Genomic DNA, 19,382 nt, shown 5'->3' with positions numbered 1-19,382 from the left:
TTCTATTTCTTTCCTAAATTGTTTATTCAGGGGTTCCATCATTTTTATATTCTCCTCTATTTTTTTATCAGTGTATTCTTTAGAAGCACTTAGTACTTATTTGATTATAGTTACCACTACATTTTTTAGTTCCGAAATTATTTCTGATCTGATTTCTTCTATACCTTTCTGCAGTTGATTTTTTACTGTCAATGCTATTATTATCTGAGCTATCTGGCATGTGATTTCCAGTTTCCTCAGTGCTAGTGTCTTCTGCAGTTGTACTGGGTGGACTCTGGGCCTGAGACTGCATTTTGTTCCTTCTCTCTGTCATTTTCTATACCACTGTCTTCTGACCTTTCGTGTAGAGCTTGGATAGAGTTATTACCTTAGCACCAGGTCCAGATCTATGAAGTTCAGATTCCTCCAGGTGGGTGTTGCTTGGATCTGGCTGCTGTGCTCCACTTCTTTCTGCTGCAGCCATTACAGTTGAACCCTTTGTGTCTCTCTGACAATATTTTCTTCTCCTGAATCAGCTGGGTGGGTCTTGCCTCCAGCCTCTTTGCAGGGAGTTCTGCTGAAGGGTTCCTTGCTGGGCCTGTGCTCTGGGTCTATTCAGGATCCCGCGGCCCAGTCCTCTCACTCACTGGTGGGCCTGCGCTCTGGGACTATTCAGGATCCCGCGTCCTCGGTAGTCTCACTGACTCGCCAGGCCTGCACTCCTGGTCTATTCAGGATCCGGAGGGCCCCAAGTCATCTCACTCACTTGCTGGGCCTGCGCTCTGGGTCTGTTCAGGATCCCACAGCCCCAGTTGTCTCACTCCCTCGCCGGGCCTGTCCTCTGGGTTTGTTCAGGATCCGGAGGGCCTCAGGTCATCTCACTCACTCGCCAGGCCTGCACTCTGGGTCTCTATTTCAAAAGCTTTTGATTCATTGTTTTCAGCTGTGTGATTCCCAATTTGTTCTGTGTTAGTGTCCTTGGCACTTGTTATGGGTGGGCTTGGGTTCTGAGATTGCATTTTGTTCCTTCTCATTGGCGTTTTGTGTATTACTGTCTTCTGACCTTTGTTTTAGATCTTTGTCGCAGTTATAACCTTAGCACCTACTGAAATTCACGTGCTGATCTACAAAGTTTGGATTTATTCAGCTGTGCCTGGCTTGGGTCTGGTTGCTGTGCTCAGCTCCTTCCTGCTGCTGTCCTTGGGAGTGAACCTGTTGTGCCCCTCTGGCAAGATGTTCTGCTCCTGGACTAGCTGGGTGGGTCTGTCCCCTATACTCTCTGCAGGAATTGCAGCTGCAGGGTTTCACCCAGGCCTGTATGCCAGGCCTGAGCTGAGTCTGGAGGACACAAATTGGAGTAGGGGGAGAGGCAGCTATCCCACGCACTCCCCAGGCCTAGGCTAGGACTGGATCTGGGGGTCTCCAGAACGTAGCAGAAATTCTCACTTGGTAGGCAGGGTGGGGGTTGCTGAGAGTTTGGGGGGCCCTTAAGGGTGTGGAAGAGGGTCTCACCCATGCTGCACCTGATCTGGTACCGGTTCATCCATTTTGTAGTCCATATCAGTTCATTCCTGCTTGTGGCTGAAGAGTACTCCACTATAGCATGTGTGTGCATCAAAAATTTAGAAATTAAAAGATATACCTGTCTTCAGGTAGAGACTCATTTGACACCTTCTGCATAAGTGCCACCTTCATGGATGCTTGAATGCACACAAGGGAGCTCAAGAGTCCTGCTATGCTCCCTTACTCCCAGCCACACCTACTTGTCATTTCCCAAACACAGTAGCCTTCTGTCTGCCACTGCATGGCCCAGCCTGGCCCTGCATTCTGGTCTGTCTGTTTCCTTTAGAAACTTTTGCTTACTCTTCACCTTTCATGTTGCCTTTGCTTTGTCTGGGAAGATTGTCCAGACTCCTGCAACTGGCCATGATTTTGCGGCCCTTGTGATATTTCTAAAGCATCTTTATCACTTTGTACCCAGTTTCCTTTCCCATACGTTGATTTCTTCACTGTCTAGAGCTTCTTACAGAAAGAAACCATCCAAATCCATATGTATGTAGCACATAATACACAAAGAACTCTTTACTACATGAATTCAATGAGTGGGCTTCATTGCCTTATGAAGCAGTGAGTTCTCACCACTAGAAATAGTTAATGACTCCACCATATTTGAGCAAAAAGGATTGAGTGATCTGATAGAGCCCTAATGGGGCCCTCCAAGTCTGAGTTTCCTTGGTACCAGATGAGGCAACCAAGTGAACAGCAAGTGGCTCTGAGCAAGACAGAACAGGATGGAAAGTCAAGATTTCAGCAAGAGATGTCAGAGAGGACAAGGGAAGAGTGTCCACCTTAGGGTGATGGTGCCAACAGGGACCAGACATAGCGGTCACTTCACCCATGGAACTGAAGGTAAAAACAAAGAAGAATCCTACAAGAGGGGGAGGGTAGAGTCTTGATGTGACTTGGGACCCACAAAGAGGAGCAAAACTCAGTCACTGCCTAAGTCGGAGACCGAAAGGAACAGAGAAAGGAACAAACTTCCCATCATCCCATCTCCTGCTATCACCCTGCAAAATCAGCACCTATGAGTGTGCAAGCCCAATGAAGAGCCAGAGAGTGGGGGAACCAGGGAGGCAACAGTAGTGGTCACCTCCCTGACCCCAGAGCAGGGCAGAGTATGTGGCTAGAGGGTCCCACAGAGGAGCAGGGCCATCCTGGAGAAGTAAGCAGGGTGTGATGTGGGCAGGCCAGGACCGGCAGTTTAAAGTCATGAACCCTATTCATTGCGATCTCAAACACCTCAGCAGAGCTGCTATCATGAGCTGACATGGTCTTGGCTTTCCCTGAGGATGATTCATCATGATGAGCTCTGAAGAGGGCAAGGGAACAGGACACATGAAAACTAACCAGTAAATTAGGAAAGGACAGAAGCAAGAAGGGCAGAGACTACGGAAGAGCATGAGCTTATGATAGAGTAGCCACTTAGAAGGCTCCTAAGTCCCTAGCAGATTGAGCTGATGCACCCTGTAGGTGCTCCACCATGGTGGAGAACAAAACTCTGTGAACTGGGAAAGCACCTTTGTCTGTGGGTCTCCCATTGTGTTCTCCTTTTACCTCTTTCCTTGGAACTGAAATTAACAGCAATGCCAGAGAAGCAGCAGTCACAACTGCAGGTCCTGTTCAGGGCAAAGAACAGCCACTGAGCTTCATACCCCAGAGAGCCAAAAATATAGATCAGAGCCACAAGAAGAAAGTTCTGTTTCATTACCAGAAATCCCTTGCTTAAGATTCTCACAGGGACTCATTCTCAACTGCTTGATTCCAAAGTGATATGACAATCTTTCAGGAAACAAGAAAAAATGACCAAAAGAAAATGAACCTAGCCAGTCCCTGGTACCTGTGAAGACTGGTTCCAGGACCGCACCACACCCACCCACGACCCTAAGCCATGGATACCAAGCCAGCTATGTGGAGCGGATGGTGTTTAAGGCCTCCGTCTTTTGTTTGCAGCACTCCCTACCGCCAGCACACATGCATCATCCCAGGCAGACAGCTCTGACTTGCCCTGGTAAAGCCAGGATGATCCCCTGATAATTTCATTCACCAGGTGGGTAGGAAACAGCTCCAGCTGTATTTCTTGTTTTCTGTTCAGAATGAGACTTTCTTTTCTCATTTGGAGGATTATACAAAGTTTCCCAAAATAAAAAAGAGCAGCTGCCATCTGAGTCCTTAGCTGTTTTCCAATACACAAAGCACTCAGGCCTCATTTGATTAGAACTCACATCTTTCCTCCAGAGTCTCATTAGAAGCTGAGCACTGCTAAATAAAAGAAATAATTTAAAACTGAACCTATCATATGGTACTGCTGAGCATGTGCTGTGCCTTTAAAGAACTGTCTCAACTAACTCCTTCCCAGGCTTCTCCGAAGTGAGGCACAAAAGTAAAGAGTATCTGAGAAGAGCACACTGCACATTTAGGCCTTCCTAGACCTGCAACATTTCCATATACCACCTGCAACATGAGTCTACAAGTCCCAATATATGGGCTTTCATCAGTCTACAGGTCACAATGACACAAAGTAGCCACTTGAAGGGCACAGTCCCCAAACACTCAAGCTCACTCTCTGTAACCCCAGCTCACTCACTCTCACTCAAGCTCCCTCCACAATGAGAAGCCACATGAAAACTGGGGCTCTTACCACAAATCAGGTGCCCCTGGGAGTCTGCCCAACTTCTTCCACACCCACCAAAATACTCATCCACCCTCAAGGACAGCCAGAGACACACAGTTCAACCCTGGGCTTCTACTTTGACTCAGGGCTGGGTAGAGACAGTCAGATGTCCCTTAGTGGACAACAGCAAGGCTGACTGAAGGCCAAAGTGGCAAGAAACAACTTGGAAGCCACACGCACCCCTAGAACAGTAAACACCCTTTGGTTTCAATAGTTCCTCCTATTGTGATGGATCCAGTGATGAATCCAGCGCACAGTTATTTATCTTTCTACAAATCCATTTTTTATTCTTATATCTTTTTCAAAACCAAATTGATGACAGGAAACAACAGTTTCTTTAATCTGCCTGATTTTTGTATCCAGCCCAGTTTTCTGTATTAAAGACTATGCAAATAAACAATATGCATCATTATCCCGGTACGATCTGCATCCCCCCACATAGCTGCATTGTTTCCTGGCCTTTCAGATAGACCCACTAAACCTGGGCAGAAGAGAAGCACAACTTGCGGGGTGGGGCAGAAAAAAGTGTGCTGGAGAACTCAGAGAACCAGACACATGCAGAGGGAAGGACACTTGATGTCTCTGTTACTTTTCTCTTATTGCTGGGACAAAATACCCATCTCCCAAAATTAAGGGGAAAAGATGTTTATTTAGCTCATAGTTAGTGGAGATTTCAGTCCACATTCAGCTGGGTCCAAGGCAGAGTGGCACATGGAAGACGGCAGGTGTTCATGGTGGCAGAAAACAGCAAAGAACAAAGGAGGAGCAGCAGCTGCAGCAGCTAACAAGCCTCTCTCCTTTTCTTCTATTGCATTCAGGCTGTCAGCCCCCAGGGCAAGTGTAGCACTCACACCATAATCCCAGTACTGGATCCCGAATTAACCACAAATTCTAGAAGTCCACCACAATGACTGCATGAGATTTGGGGAGGACACCTAGATCCAAACCATAATACTTGTGCAGACAAGATGCCAGCACAGCTGTGACCGCAGCTGTGTTCAGTTGCTTTTTCATTATCCCCTGAGCAGTGCATGGCTAGTGGCTCAGTGTTCATTTTCTCAAGCTTTGTGAACCAGTTCCTGGCATTGCATTCAGTTTTCTTTAGCAAAAAGGAAAAGAGCTGAGTGAGACACCTTTGATAGTAAATAAAAGGAAGTAAACAGCTTGTTTTTCACTCACTGTATCTTTTGTTCTCCAGGGGCAGAAGTGTAGTACAAGTGGTTCATGGTGACCCTTTACCGTCATGCTAAAATCAAGTTAAGTCACTCTTTCTTGATAGACCCATGGAGCATATCAAAGAGAAGAAAAAGAAGCTTCCTGCTGTGCAGAAACTCTTAAGAACAAGCAAAGACATTTCACAGAGCTGGAAAGTGCCTGAGAAAGAAGCATGCCTAAAACGTGCTTTGAAAGGCAAGGAGGAAGCTCTCTGGGAAATGCCAGGTAGCACGTGAGGAGTCCAGACAGACGCACAGAGCTGTGCTGGCAGGAAAGGTCAGGAACTTCTCCGTACCTACAGAACCCAAGCTGGCACTGACAGGAGATCAGGGGTATCGATGGCATAAGCCACTACAGCTCATCACCTTTGCCAGGTCGTCAATGGCAACTCGTTAAGCATAACCTCCATTAATATGCTGAGAACTGTGGAGTCCGATATGTCATGGAGGCACCCAAACCTGACGTCAGTAAATGAACTAATATACTAGCGTGATTGCAGCACAATCAGGAAGAAGTGATCTGCCTGGACAGATAAGGCAAGTCTGGCCACTGACTGCTTGACCTTTTGGTAAACGTGACGTCACCTGCACAGAGGATCTGATCCACAAGATCTGTACTGTTGGAAAGCACTTCAAGGAGGCAAATAACTTCCTGTGGTTCTTTAAATTGTCTTCTCCAGGGGCTGGAGAGATAGCTCAGTGGTCTAAGCACCTGCCTGGCAAGCTGAAGGAGCTGAGTTCAATCCCCAGTACTACATGCCATACCAGCCCTGGAACCCCAGGCGTGCCACACCAGCCACCAAAAGCAAGTGTGGTGACACATGGATGTAATACCAGTGCTAGGGAGACTGAGACAGGGGGATGCTACAAGTCTGAGCTGTGCAGTGAGACCCTGTAACAAGTATTTTTTTTAATTGTCTTCTCCATGAGATGGACCCAAGGAAGATCACCCATTTTGTGGAAGGTGGAGGTGCTGGAAATAGGGAAAGCTGCATCTACAGGCTCATTAGAAAGATGAATTAAGGTAGCTACCATGGTGTTTTTGTGATTTGGTCAATTAATAAAAAGAGTCTGCTTCCAAAAACTAAAATCAAACAGATTGTGGGGTTTATTTTCCAATCAGAACCCGCTGGATCTTAGGAAGGTCTGGACATTGTTGGTTTTCAACAAACACTGTTTGGATTGTTTTGTTTTGTAAGAAACATTTTCCTGGCTCTGAAACCAAAGGCTCCACTTTATCAGACTACACAAAGTAGTTCCACTTGTGACAGAAATGATCTCTGGATTTTGTCATTAGAATGAGTTGCTTAACTGTACAGTGTTCAAAAGATGATGTCTCTGATAAGGGACAAAGTCTGGGATGTCCTGAATTATAGGCCATAGGAGAGAGAGAGAGGAAAGGGACGCTAGGAAGCCATTTTAATATCACTCAGCTAATTGACACAGAAAAAGAACCACATTGCTCTCCTGTGGGCTGAAGGCTACTCCTCAAGACCACACTGCATTCTGCTTTTAAAAATCAACCCACCCAAAAAGTAGCACAAACTCTGTGAACTAACCTCCCATCCCAGGACTTGGCCCAATTCACCTGGTCCTACACCTCTCATCTACAGCTGATGTAGGTTCAATGTGAACAATTTATATTTCTCCTCCCCACAACTTTCCTATAAAACACCCCATCCCCTAGGTCCAGTGCAGATATCTCTATCACCACTACCTGTCCATGCTCCTGGTTGCTTAGAGAACTGGTCCCATGACCCCTCCTTCCCCTCCTTTGCCTAGCACCCAAATGGTTCAATAAACTTTATTTTCAAAGACCTCTCAGTCTCAAAAGCTTAGTGCAACACCCTCAAATCACTAGAAGTGCAATTTTTCTATTCTTCATTCAAGTAAACATGTCTGAAATAACTCCTGTGGGTGCCATACAAGCAAGGAAAGCTCTTTGAGCTTCCTTCCCCCAGCAGAGGTCTGTGGAAATCCCCTCCTCTCATTACTGTGCTTTAGAAGCAGCTGGCTAAGGTCTCAGCTGCATGGTCTGCACATCTGGAACAGGGAAGATTCGCTAGCACGAGAGGCATCACAGAACCCAACAATGGTGCACATTGACTCTGATGCCGCCCAGGTTCATGTTCCACACCTGCCACTTGCTAGGTCCACTAGCACAAATGATTTAACCATGAAGTCACAAATACAAGGGACTCAGGCAAGGACTTAGCACATAGTAAGCACTGTATGAACCTGGCCTAAGAAGACTCTAAACTACCAACAAGAGGAATCATGCAGATCCAGGCCCTAGCTTCTTCTTCTGAGCAATGCATCCTGAACCATCCTCTGCAAAACCCACCAGCCCTGCTGAGGCTGCCCTGTTGCTCACAAAGCTGCCCCATGACACACGTGTCCTCACCACTACTCTCTCTAGCATCTGCTTGGCCCCATAGATAGAAGTAGGTTCTCTTCCCAGCACCATTGCACCTCCCTATGACTGTGAAGTGTGATCTTAACCTCTCCATTTTTTAATAAATAACCCATAAAAAATAGCTTCAATTTTTTAGTTTCCTATGGTGTAACAAAAAATAAATTCCCCTACCCCCAGCCACTGTACTTCAGTTTCTTAGGTAATAGTTTGCTCAGGTAATAATTCCTGTTCCAGAGCCGGTTGCTTCCATCTCTTACAAACAGCTGGTCACTGTGATGCATAGCTGGTCACTATGATGTGCATTGTATAAACCAACCTCTAATTGCCAAGCCATTCTGCCTCTGTACTTCCTGCTTGCTTCTTCCATATAAACCCTAGATCTTCAGAGACCAGAGCCTCATGTTCTAGGAATCCCAATCAGTACCCATCAACGTAAATACATCTGCCTCCAAGCTCTAGGGGTTGTTTGGGTGTTTCTGCTTGTCATTGCAATAGGACAGCCTTCTCAACAACATGAAAAAACCTACCTAGTTGGACAGGACAGAAGTCACTTCAGTGGCAGCTCAAATGGCCTGTTCAAACAAGTCCCTTCCCACTGAGTATAAATTCATGGTCTAGAGTAGCTAAAGAATCTTGATCTCTTCCTATACATCAATATCATGCACACTATACATTATGCACCTCGACCATATCCCACACCAATACACACATACACACAAACATATACACACATACACACCCTTAGACATCCTTGTATGACATCCTTGTTTGACACCTTACCAAAGAATTTCAGTGCCCTATCTCGAGGGCTAGTCAATAGTGGCTGAAGTAAGTGGATAGAAGGTTCCGGGCCAACCTGGACAACATATGCTTGGAGTTTCTATGCCTCCCAGTAATCCATGTGTCAGAAGCTATGTCACCAGAGTGCCACTGTTGAGAGGTAGTGTGGAACCTTTAACAGCTGGGTAGAGTTGCTTAGATTTGGATCCTCTGTTCTCAGAAAGGGTGAAGGCAGCTCTAACAAGCCTGAGTGAGTTGTCACTAAAACAAGTTGTTAAGACCCCTCAATCACTGAATGGCTGTCTTGTTTGACAGGCTTTCCTCCCACACACAGCTCTGCCATGATTTCAGGCCACCTGTTGTTAGCCTTCTACTGGGAGCTAAACTGTGAGAATAGGGAGTCTTTGACTTTTAAATTCCAAAACTGTGAGATAAATAAATATTTCTTCTTTATACAGTTATCCTTCCCCCGTTATTTGATTATAGTGCTTTAGTCATTTTCTTATCATTGAGACATAATACCAACACCCCAAACTTAAAGAAGGAGAGGTTTACTTTGGATCAAAGTTCATAGCAGCTTCAAGGCAAGATGGCAAGACAGAGTGTAGTGGCACAGGACAGCTGCTCATGTCAGGGTGGACAGAAGCAGAGAGAAGTGAAGAGAGAAGCAGGAAAAGGAGATGCACCCAGCCAGCCCTTCCCACCAGCGACCCACCTCTTCCAAGCAGGCTCATCTTCCTTACAGCTTCTCAGCTGTAAGCCCCAGTAATACAATCACCCTCCAAAGCTCCCCTAGGAGCACATGAGACTTTGGGGGAGCCCAAGATATAAACCATTACAGCGATCAAACTAGACAAAATATTTCTTCAATCTAAGGACCATAAATATCAAAATCACCTGACTAGGTGATTAACTTAAGAATTTACCTGGCCTGGGTCAGAATCTCTAGGAGTTAAAAACCAAAGTTCTGAATTTTCATGAGCTCTTCTTTATGCACATACAGAAACTTCTGTTTTACATTGTTTTGAATTGTTTCAAAATAAGCATGGGCCATATTAACACACATTCTGTGTGTACCTGACCAATTAAACTATTGGAAGCTATTCCCACGATCTTTAATATAAAAATATGTATGCCATCCTCTATTGTCTGAAATACGTACTTGTCATCACTGAAGATATATAATACAGCTGAGGAATATGTACAAGTCAGGATGGCCTCTGGCCTCAGGAGCCAATAAAAACAATGCAGTTTGCTTCCTTCAAGGTCAAGAAATTGGCACTGATATATCTGAGTCCTGTAACAGAAAATCTAACCACATTACAGGTGCACCCAATAGTTGGTGTACAGACACTACAGATAGCAAGACTGGCATCCAAATTCCAGCACAATGCAGATTACCTGTGTGAACTTCAGTTTTTTTGAACTAATCTGTGCCTCCACTTTCTCAGCTATAAGATTTAGATGCCAGTCCTAATCTCACAGTCTTGTTGATTAAGGAAAAAATATAAATAAGGCATCCAGCACACTACATTTGTCATACAGTCATGTTTTACAAGTAATTATTCCTGATGGATTCTTCATCAACCAGACAGCTCCCATCTAAATAAAATCTTCAAGGTTATTAGCAAGCTACTGGCCAGATGCCACTTTGCCTTCTTTCCAAATACCTGGATCTCTTGATAGCATGAGCCGTAAAGCGCTGCAGGGCAAAACAACACATAAGTCAAATTGGCAGATATTCTGCCAGATAACTCCAGACCTAGGGAAAAATCCCAGGAAAGAGTGGCAAAAACTGGACTACGTGGTAGAATCTTCAAAGGTAGGGTAGAGTCCTGCAGCAAATGTTCACGCAGCATTGGTGCATGGAGTACAGCTCAGAACAAAAGCCGCAGTGCTTGTGCTCCACTCTGGGAAGCAACCACCGCTTGACCCTTGACGCACAAGAAAGCAGAAGCATGTGCTTGCCTCGGGTACAAACAGCAAGAGCAAGGACAGATGGCTTCAGTTTATATCTCTTGGGGCTAATTTTGATTTTGAGTGTGAAGAACTCTGGAAGGTGTGAGGACAGAGATAGCTGTGCACGCGAAAGGGCAGTTACTCACACTGGGGTAAGTGCTGAGTGGGCTGGTGCTCTGGCTGTCAAGAAGGGCCCCAGAGAAAAGCCACAGCAAGAGCCCCACCGGTAGCTGGTTGCCAAGGGGAAGCCAGGCACAGATGAGGCCAGTGGAGCTTGCACCTGTCTTTCTGCTTCCAATTTTGAAAATTTAGGAGTTGATTGAAAAATCAGCAGCATTTTACAGAAAGTCAGAGTGACCCAAAACCAAACCTGCAATTAAGAAAGAAAGGATTAGCTTTACCAGGAAAAGCAAACTGCTCCCAAGGTAGAACTGGAACCAGTCTGGGAACAAACAGTGCTTTTTTTTTCATGCTGTTTTGCAGCATAGGAAGTTTGAAAAGCCAACACTGAGTGGCTGGAGAGGAAGTAGGGAGAGAGTAGAGCAGACAGACATGCAAAGGAATAGAACCAGAAGGACAGGGCCCTGGGGAACTTGAGCCAGACATGATCCTCCCAGGTGTCCTGCTCCCTGCAGCCACTGGGCCATTGCAAGGGACATGCTGCTCTGAATCTCTCGAGTTTCATCGGACTAGCACTTATTCATTCTCCACATCACTTTAAATATCACTCAAAGTGGTTTTCTTTACATTGGGCTGGATTAGGCCCCTTTGCTGGCTTCTCACAACTCCCTATACTTTTGTTCTCATAGTCCCTATCAACTCTGTCACCATTTTTAATAAATATACATATATATATATATACATATATATCCTTTTTCTTGCTAAGTATTAAATCTCATGAGGGCAGAAGCCCTCATATGTATTCATGAGACATCTGATAAATTAATCAAGAGACACAAAAGTATTTTGCAACCCCAAATCCTTCTTCTTCCTCCATGAATTCTAAATTGTAAGAAGAATATTAGGCAGTATCTCTAAGGAGAGAGAAAAGGCAGCTCTTTTCTGTGGTGTCCCAGCATTTAGGCTTTATGATCACCCAATGAATTGTCGACTCTAATGACAATGTGCCAGCCTGGGCTTCCCTGGAGGCATCCATGGTTCCAAGACTCACTTCCTTCTTTCTTCTTCCTTCTTCACCCCAGGAGAGAGGTCTTTGGCTAGCTCCTTCCCAAGGACATCTAAGTCTCCAGTAAAGAATGCCTTCCCCTCTCAGTGACCTGAGTTGGGCCAAATGCCATCTTGGAAACAACTGCTGCTCTCAGGGAAAGGGAAACACTGGTTGATTCAAGCCGATCAGACCCCCCTTTGGAACACGATGAGATATTCATTCTACACAGCTGCATTACTGAGCCAAGTATAACATAACCTTAAAAACAAAAATCAAAGGCTGTTGAAGAAACTAAGAAATACATGTCCTAGAGCAACTGACAGATATCTGTTACGCAATCTGACTGACTTTTCCCAAATCACATTCAAGTGTTCCACACCACACAAAAACTATGTCATGGCTGTTGTATAGAATCCAGTTTTTTTAGGGTTAGTCTTTCAAAGCTAGAACCTGGTCCAGTTTCCTCATGTCACAGTGATTAAGGCACAGAAAAGTGAAGTCATTTGCCTCAGGATACATATCCAGTTAGTGCCACTGAAGAGAACATTACACAGGTGTTTTTGTTTCAGATCTAATCCTCCTGGTATGTTATGACTACACAATCTGGGTGAGAATCCGACCATATGATTTGTCAAGTCTGTTGCTCTATAAACATAGAGTTTATTGACAGGGAGAGTATTTTTGCTAGCTTTGTGAATAAGAATATAGGTAGAAAAAGAGTTAAAGAATGGGGAAAAAAGAAAAGCATGTTATTTTATTTTAATTCACAGCACTTTCTAGTGGTGCATCTCTTAACCCTGAAAACATGGGCTTTTCTCAGGTGTTAGAAAATGTAATCAAGGACTTGATATCCAGAATCCAAATAGTAAAAAGAATTAAGCATGTAAGTCCTGGTTCCCTTGGAACACTAAGGCAAGTGGATCACTGTGAGTTCAAGGCTGCCCAGGGTTACAAAGTGAGTGTAAGGCCAGCTTGAACTTCAGAGTAAAACTCTGACTGGTAAAACACAGGGAAAAAAGTCCTGGTCCCAGGACTGAGCATCCCTTAAGACAAGACATTGGTTCTTCCCTCAGTGACCTATGTGCTTGAGACCAGCAAGTGCTCATTACAATGGTTTTGATTTGAAAAGCCCCTCTTCATGGTACAGACAGAAGGAACTCATTGCAATCATGTGGTTTAAATCACAGAGCATGGCATTGTCCAGTTTCATCCACGTTGTCACACTTGGCAGAATTTTCTTTTTATAAGTTGGAATAATATTCTTCTATGGATGTCACATTTCCTTTAGCCACTCTCTGTGAATGGCTATCTAGGTTTCTCCTGCCTTTTAGCTCTTGTGGATAGTGCTGCAATAAACCTGAGAGTGCAAATATGTCTTGGGGATTCTGATTTCCATTCTTCTGGATAAATATCCAGAAGAGACATTGCTAGATGGTACTTCTGCTTAAGGGCAAATACTAAACATGGTTGTACACATCTATAATGCCAGCACTTGGGAGGCTGAGGCAGGAGGATCATGGTGAGTTTTAAGTCATTCTAGGCTACATAGTGAGTTCAAGGACAGCCTAACCTAATAGCAAGATCCTACCTCAAAGGTAAAGGATAAATACTGCATTATTCTATTTATGTAAACATCTAGAATTGTCAAACTCATAGATGCAAAGAACAGAATTGTGGCTGCCAAGGGCAGAGGTCTAGGGTGGAGAACTTGAGACTCAACTCCACAGATGTGAAGTTTCAAGTATACATGAGCAATAGTTCTCCAATATTGTGTCTGCATTTAGTAATATATTGTGTGCTTACAAATGTGTTAAGAGGAAAGGGTTTAGGTTAAGTGTTCTTGCCACGAAAACATCAGAATAAATTTTAAATAACACAGAGTAACCTGGGCTATGGAGTCTATGAGCACAGCCAAGTCACAAAACTATTTCATTTTCAGGGAAGATCACAGCCAGCTGTGGATGCAGAAATAATGGACATTGGATGATCCAAAGTGTCCTTCCTAAAGGCCTGGTGAAACTGCCCATGAAGTTGATGCAATCACTATGGAAACCAGTATGGTGTGTCTTCAGAAAACTAAAAATAGATCTACACTAGACCCAGCTACACCACTCCTGGGTATTACTCTTTTGTGTACAAAGGAAAGGAAGTCAGAATGCAAAGAGATTACCTGCATGTCCATGTTTATAATGGCCCTATTCTTAATAGCTAAGATAGGGAATTGACCTAGATGCCCATCAACAGATGTGTAGTGAAATAAAATTACAGATAGATAGATAGATAGATAGATAGATAGATAGATAGATAACAGATATAGGTATATATCAGACTATTCTATCATAAAATAATGAAATCCTCTATTTTGCAGTAAAATGGATGAAACAAGAAAATGCCATTTCCCTAGCCTTCCAAGGTCAATTAAGACTCAGGACATATGAGATCTTGTATTGTAACGTCATGTAACTCAGTTGTGTCCCAAATTTTCTTCTTTTTTTTTTTTTTTTTTTTCTCAGAACTGGGGATTGAACTCAGGCCCTTACACTTGCCAGGGAAGCGCTTATTCTACTGAGCCATCTCCCCGGCCCCTGTCCCAAATTTTCTGATCAAGGAGATTATGGGGTCAAAGAGGAAAGTGATCAATGATGCAGAGTGTGTCTAAGGAGAGTCACATGGAGAGAAAACATTCTCTCAGGCTTTCACAGGGAGCACATTGGCCAAGCAATGGCTGTGACTCATCCACATGGCTGACAATGACAAAGGTTCTACAATCTGAGGTACAGGATCTCAGGATAAATCCTGAGGGAGTTTCACTGACCTTATCAGACCCAAAAACTACAACTCTTGTTGCATAGGTCCTGCTTTACCTTGGTCTTAACCATTCAGCAGAAAAGTATAAAAACGAAGTATAAGAAGTAAAGCCATGCTGTTATGTTGAGCTGTAGGGGTCTCAGGCCAACAATTTCTGACACTGCCATTCAAGTGGAAGACCCAATACTATTATGGGATACTGGACTCTTTTAGAATATTTTGCTGAGTTAACACACCTATAATATTCAAATGATGGAACTATACAAAAAAGGGGATATATAAATGAATGTCCATTTTGTATCTGTGTATTCAAAATGGTTAGGATAGATATATAGTTACATTCTCTTAATGAATAGAGGGTATTGTTCTAGTGGTGTTTGTAAATAGGATATCACGTCTGCATCTTGTACAGCAAATAACTAGTAGGAAGAGAGTATGCAATGTGTTAATTATTGAAAATGTCCTACCAATTTGATTTGAAACTGTCTCATTACTATCTGTCTCTCAATAAAATTATGGAAAAGAAAAAATAAAAGAAAAAATTATTCAATTAATTAAATTTTAAAAAAAGAAAATGCCATGTCATGGAAAATAAGCCAGACACAGAAAGCTAAATATCATGTGTTCTTGTTCATATTGTTTTGTAAAGCAATTTTAAAAAAACAGATGCCATGAAAGTAGGAGAGGATCTTTTAGGATTTACAAAGGGTTCAGGGGCTAAGCGTAAAGGAAGAAGGAAAGGGTAAGTGGATAGGATCAAAGCTCAATTATGTACATGACTGCAACTCTCTCAGTTAAATCCATTAATTGGTATGATTAATGTGAATTAATAAATATAATAATTTCTTAAAGAACGTGAAGAAGTTGCACCTGTTTCAAGTAAGAACTCTATTCAAAAAAAAAAAAAAATCAACTCAGTCTGAGAGGGCTTAAGACACTGACTTGTTAGCCTGATCCACAAGTCTGAAACTCAAAGTTTATCCTATGGCCATCTGCGTGTTTGCCTGAGCTGTGGAATTATACACTGTGACTTACATTCTTAGAAAATTTGGCTTTTATTTCATGGTCAGTACTCCACTGAAAGCCGTCCCTGCCTTCACTGCAGAGAAAAGCTGGACCAAGCCTAATGGTCAGCTCGCCCACTGTTAGGACAAAATCCCTCCCAATTTTATCTCAGGTCCTCTGTTCAGCGCAAAATAATTCAGGCTGAAGAATGTATGCTACCGCTTTCTCTGCTCGCGCTCATCTTGTGGAAGCAACAGGCGGAGCCGCGCTATGCAGAAAGATGCCACTGAGTTCGTAGACTTGTACGTGCCACTGAAATGCTCTGCCAACAACTGCGTTATTGGTGCCAAGGGCCACGCATCCATTCAGATGAACGTGGCCGAGGTTGGCAATGTCACAGGCAGGTTCAACGACCAGTTTAAAACCTAAGCTGTCTGAGGAGCTATTCGAAGGATGGGTGAATCAGATGATTCCATTCTAAGATTGGTCAAGGGGGCCGGGGAGATGGCTCAGTAGAAAAAGTACTTGCCTGGCAAATGCAAGGGCCTGAGTTCAATCCCCGGTTCTGAAAAAAAAAAAAATCACATCTAAGATTGGCCAAGGCTGATGGCACCATCTCAAAGAACTTTCGAGTGGAGAGAGTTGTGGATGTGGAATGCATGCTGCAAATATATAGTCAGAATGTAAAAAAGAAAAAGAATGTACACTCCCAGTCCTCAGAAAGCCTAGATTCAGTAAGCCTAAATGGCAACAATGGAAGTACACAGACTACCCTGTCAAACATATTGCCCTAGTATCTAATGTCTCCCTACTCCATTTCTTCTGTGATTCTTTCTGCTTTGATTCCTGCTCCAAAAATCTCAACTCTCTTTCCATCTAAAACCATCAAACCCACTGCCAGAACAAAAGACTGGTTCCCAAGTTTCCCTCCAGTGTTTGGCTTCTTGCAAACCACTCTTCATAGAATGAGGAAAAGCCAAAGTCTTCACAGAATCTGCTGTTCAAGTCTCTGGCTTCTACTGTGAATTACCCAGTGCCATTTAACTTCACAGTACCTGAATCTGCTGGGGATCCTATTTTAAGTGGATACTCTCAGGATCTGTCCCCAGACACCCTATTTATATTTATTTCAAATCTCTTAGGTGATTTTGAAGTAGATCATTCACAAGCTTTGAGAAACATTATCTTAAGATCAGTGTCTTTAAACTTAGAATCCTCTACACTGTATATATCTCACCCCACTACCATCATCACATCACCACACTCTTACAGCCTAAAGGCTTTCACACTGGGCTAATCTCCTGTCAAAGATGGTGCAACTTAGGTAGCTGTGGGCCCGCAATAAACATGGCTGTCTGCTTCAGCTTTTGAAAATTAACATTCCCAAGGTTTCTCTCACTGGACTCTGCCTATCTCTACCTTTATGTTTGTTTGTTTGGTTGTTTGTTTGTCTTGGTCTTTTATTTGGTCTTTTTGAAACAGGGTCTAACTATGCAGTTCAGGCTGACTTGGAGCTCCCTTTGTAGCTCAGGCTGGTCTTGAACTCAAAATGATCCTCCTGCCTTGGCCTCCCTGGTGCTGGGATTACAGATGTGCACCACCACACCCAGCTCTTTTGGGACATCTTGACCCCTTCTTGCCAGTTATCTTCTGGGATTCCGCCCTGTTTTCATCATCATGAGGACTCCACGCTTCACCCACACCTGAACTCTTATCTTCTCTCACTCACCTAGTAAAGTTTGGTTACAGGCTCCAGAGCTCCCCAGCTGGTCCACCCTAGTGTAAATGATTGACTGTACCAAGCCTCACCACTTTCAGCTCATGGTCACATTTTCTTTATCTGAAATCCTACAACACTCACTGTTTACATTGCTCAGTGATGCTTGTTATGCCTACTCCTGTGACCTATTTCCTTCTCCCCAGCTAGACTATAAATCAATACAACTAAGTATTTGTAGATTATATAATCTTAAAGTAATTCTGAACTCTGGGGAAAACAAAATGTGAAATTTATAATAATGGTAAGTGTCCAGAGGAACTTGTCTTACCAGAAAAGTCAACACTTCAAGAGGAACTAAAGTACGCACAAAGGTCCCAGAAAGAAGAGACTGTATCCATCATATTCTCTATTTAATGAGAGCCAATCATGAGCCAGATACTAGGCATAGTGTATTGTATGTCTTTCCTTTAATCTTCTTGACTATTCTATGAAAAAACAGAAGCTCAAGCAAGTCTTATATTTCCTAAATTGATACAACTAGGAAATGAAAACACTAGCCAGGCACAGTAGCAAATTCCTGTAATCTGAGCTACTCAGATGAGGATGAGGCAGGTGGGTCACATGTTCAATCCCAGGCTAGACAATTGAGATTCTGTTTTAAAACTTAAAAAGCTGGAAAATTTGGTCAGTGTGAAGACCCTGGTTTCAATTCCCAGAAGGAAGGAAGGAAGGGAGGAAGGAAGGAAGGAAGGAAGGAAGGAAGGAAGGAAGGAAGGAAGGAAGGAAGGAGTGAAAGAGATATGGAGGTTAGGAAGGGAAGGAAGGGAGGGAGGGAAGGGAAGAATGGAGAGAAGAGAAGAGGAAGATGAAAATGCTGAGATTACAACACAGATTGATTCCAAAGTTCCATGATCTTTCTACGGTATTAAAATCAAAGCAAAAATTATCTCCACCTCCTCAGTGTTGCCAGGGCTTCTTATTGCTTGAGGCTTTAATAGCACTTGAAAATGTATAACAGATTTTAAAACATACAAGGCTAAAAGAGTTTTTCTGGATTAACCACAGAAAAACATGCAGCTGGGCATACAGATCAAGAAGGGAAACTTCTGCAATGCAGCGGAAAACTATTCAACTCTATGATGCTGAATATGATACAGAATGAACTCTAGACCTTGGAGTGTGTTCTCTTTGGAGACTCCTACTTCTACTAACTAGGAAAATAGGCTGTTGAGCAGACTGTGGCAAGGTTGTTCTTTATCTAGGCAAGAGCTCATGGCTGAGCTTCCATAGTTTTTGTATCAGCCCAAAAGATTCCCTGGACCCTTTCCTCCTTTCAAAAGCTGCTCTCTACATGAGCACTTGATGACCAGCCCTCATGAAAAAGCACTGAGTGCCACACTAGCCAGAACAGTCTCATGGCTCCTAGGTCTTTGGTGGATGTCAAGAATAAATTAATTGTTTCCAATTAATTTATTGGAGTTGCAGGCCTGGGGGGAGACAGGAAGCAGATGCAGGAAGTGACAGGGGTACTTCTGCCCAGGAGTCACAGGGTAGATCTGGGCCCATGGGATCTTAGATCTTGTTCATCTTTCTGTGCATTAGCCTTCAAATAGAAATGAGAATAATCGTTCTTGCTCTGATTCCACAGGCATTGGCAAGACTCAGATGAGAGATTTATGTGGAAAATCCCATAGAAGTTCTAAGTTAAATACCTCCCTCAACTTCTCTAGTAATGTATGCTTCCCCAAAAGCATTTATCCTACTTGACAGTCATTACTTCTTTGTTTTTCTTTCTCTCCTAGATTATATGCACCCCGAGGACAAAATTGCTCATTGTGCTCACCACTGTTTTCGAGTATCTACCACAGTGCCAGGTATATGGTTGACACCTAGCAAGTTCTTGTCCAATCATGAAGGAAGTAAGGAAGGAGGGAAGGAAGGAAGAAAGGCAGGAATAAAGGAAGGAAGGCCTATGCAATGTTCATATTTTGGGGAAAAATCTCATGCTATGATAAAACAAATCCTGTCATCATCACTGTCTTAGTTTGTCCCAGTTATTGGCAAATTTGGTCCTCTTTATACCTAAAACTCACTGATCAGTC

General features: G+C 43.4%; 1 pseudogene; it reads left to right on the top strand.

The window, feature by feature from the left end:
* Nucleotides 1-15,830: 15,830 nt before the first annotated feature.
* Nucleotides 15,831-19,166, top strand: LOC101564670 (annotated as a pseudogene).
* Nucleotides 19,167-19,382: the final 216 nt, after the last annotated feature.

Source organism: Octodon degus, unplaced genomic scaffold (assembly GCF_000260255.1).
Source record: "Octodon degus isolate 3935 unplaced genomic scaffold, OctDeg1.0 scaffold00167, whole genome shotgun sequence".
NCBI lineage: Eukaryota > Metazoa > Chordata > Mammalia > Rodentia > Octodontidae > Octodon > Octodon degus.
The sequence above is the reverse complement of the archived record's forward strand: the minus strand, read 5'-3'. Positions and strand labels throughout refer to the sequence as shown.